Below are 2,971 nucleotides of genomic sequence, written 5' to 3'. Positions count from 1 at the left end.
CTCAGCTTCCCAAAGCGTGGGATTACAGGCTGAGCCACCGAGCCCGGCTATCCTGACACTTTGGAAGGCTGAGGCCGCCAGGATTGCTTGAGTCCAGGAGTTAGAGGCTGTGGTGAGCTCCAGCCTGGGCGACAGAATGAGCTCCTGACTCAAAACAAAACAAACCAAAAAAAACTTCAGTATCCATATTCTAAGAATTGGAGACATTATTTTCCAGTAATGCTACCAACTTTAGAAAATTTAGCACTGATACACATATCTAATATTCCATCTATAATCCCAACTCTGCCAATAATCCAAGCAATGTCCTCCACACAGAGCTTGTGTTTCCTCCAGGAAATAATCCAGGCCTCCCTTTCAGTGAATCATCCAGGGTGGTTTGTCTGATTTTCACAGGGTCACCTCAGATCCTGGGAGAAAGTTCCTACCGATACCCTCCAGGAAGAGCCACCTTCGTCTCTGAAGTCACGCCACTACAGCTGTCAGGCTCTCAAGTCCCCTCTGGTAGGAACATACTCTGTCTTTTAGGACACTGAAGCTTGTAAAGAACACTATCCCCATGGTAACTAAATGGCGTCAACATAAACTAGAAATAGATACATTTGATCCCTACCTCATACCGTACACAAAAAAATCCAATCCGGATGCATTACGGACCTGAAAGTGAAAAATGAAGCAATAAAACTTTTAAAAGACAACATAAGGGAATATGTCTTACAACACTGGGGTGAGCAAGGATTTCTTAGAACGTAGGAAGGTCTGACTGGAAAATAAGAAATGACTAAATTGGGTTTCATCCAAATGGGGAACCGTGTTCACCAAAAGATTTCATTAAGCGTGAAAAGACAAGCCACATGCTTAGAGAAACTCTTGAAACATATATATATGCACACACACACACACACACACACACACACACACACACACACACACACACACACAATCCATCTGTCAAAGAATTGTTAAAGAAATCTTACCAATGGATAAGAAAAAGGTAATATAACCGAAACAGGCACTTCTGTTCAATCTAACTTCAACAGGTACTTTTCAAAAGATGACGTTCACATGGGAAGAAAATGAAAAGGTGACCAGCTTCACTAGCCATCAGAAAAATGCGTGACCAAACTCTTATGTGATGTCACTGCACAGTCAGCAGAGCGGCAAACGGACAGCACAAAGCATTAGCAAGGATGTGGGAGTATAAATGGGTCCAGTCGCTTTGGGAAATGTTCAACCATCTCTACTAAAGTGAAACGGGATGCAGCCACTGTGTTTTGGTTATCCCTCGCTGTGTGACAACTGTCCCAAGTTCGAATGGCTTGACAGAACAACCGCTTTATTATTACTCGTGATTCTCACGTCAGGACCTCGGGCAGGGCATGCCTGAGGGATTCTTCTTCTCCGGGTAGCATCAACTGGGATGACTCAGAAATATTCAGTGCGGGCTGGGCTGAAGGGTGTGAGATGGCGTCACTCTGTGTGGCACATTGGCAGGGATAGCTGGGAGGACACAAGGGACCCCCTCGCTCCACGTGGCGTCTCAGGGTCTCTCCACGTAACCTCTCTGGTGGAGCAGTTAGACATGGAATGTGGTGGCCCATTGTGTAAAGAGAAATCATGCCAAGAGACCGAGACCAAAGGTGCACCATTCCTTATGAACTAGACTTGGCCGTCCCAGATCGTCACTTCTGCATTTTGTTAGTCAAGAAGGTCACAAAGACAAGCCAAGATTTGCTATGGTCTGAGTAACGCTCAGCTGCTCACCCTTGGTACCAATAAAACAAGGGGCAGGGAACTGGTGGCAAGAAATTTGTCTCTGAGTTTGAATCCAGGGAGCAGAGCCGGACTCGAGGTCTTTCTAAAATGATTCTGGTCACCCTCCAGGCTTTTACAGTTCGCTTTTTTTTTTTTTTTTGAGTTGGAGTCTGACTCTGTTGCCCAGACTGGAGTGCAGTGACTGCTTTTATAGCCTAGAGTCGTGGGTACCTATACATTAGCCACGTGACCTGCAGAGCATTGGATAGGACTTGAGTTACAACTGCGTTTCGCATTTAGAGTCAAGGAAGTTGATCATGTATCACAAAAATTGCCAAAGTCACAAGACTCATGATCGCATTGATACAAAATTATGCAAATCACAAGACTTTCGAAAACATTGATGCAATAGTTACGCAAATCACAAGACTTATGAGTACGTGGATCCTGTATAGTTCAAACCTGAGATTATTACTAAGAAGAGAGGGAAGGAAGGACGACATCTTTGGGCGTAGTCTGCAGGGAAGCCGAGGATCCCCTGAAGCGACTTCTCTGGGGGCTGTGGCCACAGAAACGGACATTAGTGGGTCTCTGTGTCCAGTTCACAATTAGGGGCGGAACAGACACAGCACACTCCTGGAGGGAGATAAGGAAGGGTGAGCAGCCATCTTGAAGAAAAGGCACCACATGTCACCTGGGGCTCCTAACAATTCCTTTCCCTCCCATGTGGAAAACACACTCATCTTCCCCATGACTCCTGAAGTCTCACCCTACTGTAACACTCGCTGGAAATCAGGACATCTTCGTCTAAATAAGTCACGGCACAGATGAGGGTCCTTGGCGGTCACGCCTCACGTGGGAACCTCTCTCACTCTCGAGACGTACGAGCTCCAGAAACAAGCCGTCTCTCCCCTCCACGCCACTCACAGTGTAAAATGGGGCGGCATGCGCCATTTACCACAGGGAGCACTCCCCATCTTCTCCCGGGACAAGTCGCCACGGCCCCTTGCTCTGTCTTCAGAGATCTTGGTTCGGCCCCTGGGTCAGCCCTCCTTTTCCACCAAAAACGCCTGGTGTTTGAGGCTGAGTAGACTCCATGGTCTGTTTCCCAAGAAGTTTGGGGGTTCAAAGGTTGTCCACCATTTTGTACTGTCTCTTCTCTTTCAGACCAAGCTGATAGAGTTATGTCTTAATTATGAATTTCATATGAATTAAT

The sequence above is a fragment of the Carlito syrichta genome, unplaced genomic scaffold, assembly GCF_000164805.1.
Source record: "Carlito syrichta isolate Samal-C Ts95f unplaced genomic scaffold, Tarsius_syrichta-2.0.1 Scaffold130403, whole genome shotgun sequence".
NCBI lineage: Eukaryota > Metazoa > Chordata > Mammalia > Primates > Tarsiidae > Carlito > Carlito syrichta.
The sequence above is the reverse complement of the archived record's forward strand: the minus strand, read 5'-3'. Positions refer to the sequence as shown.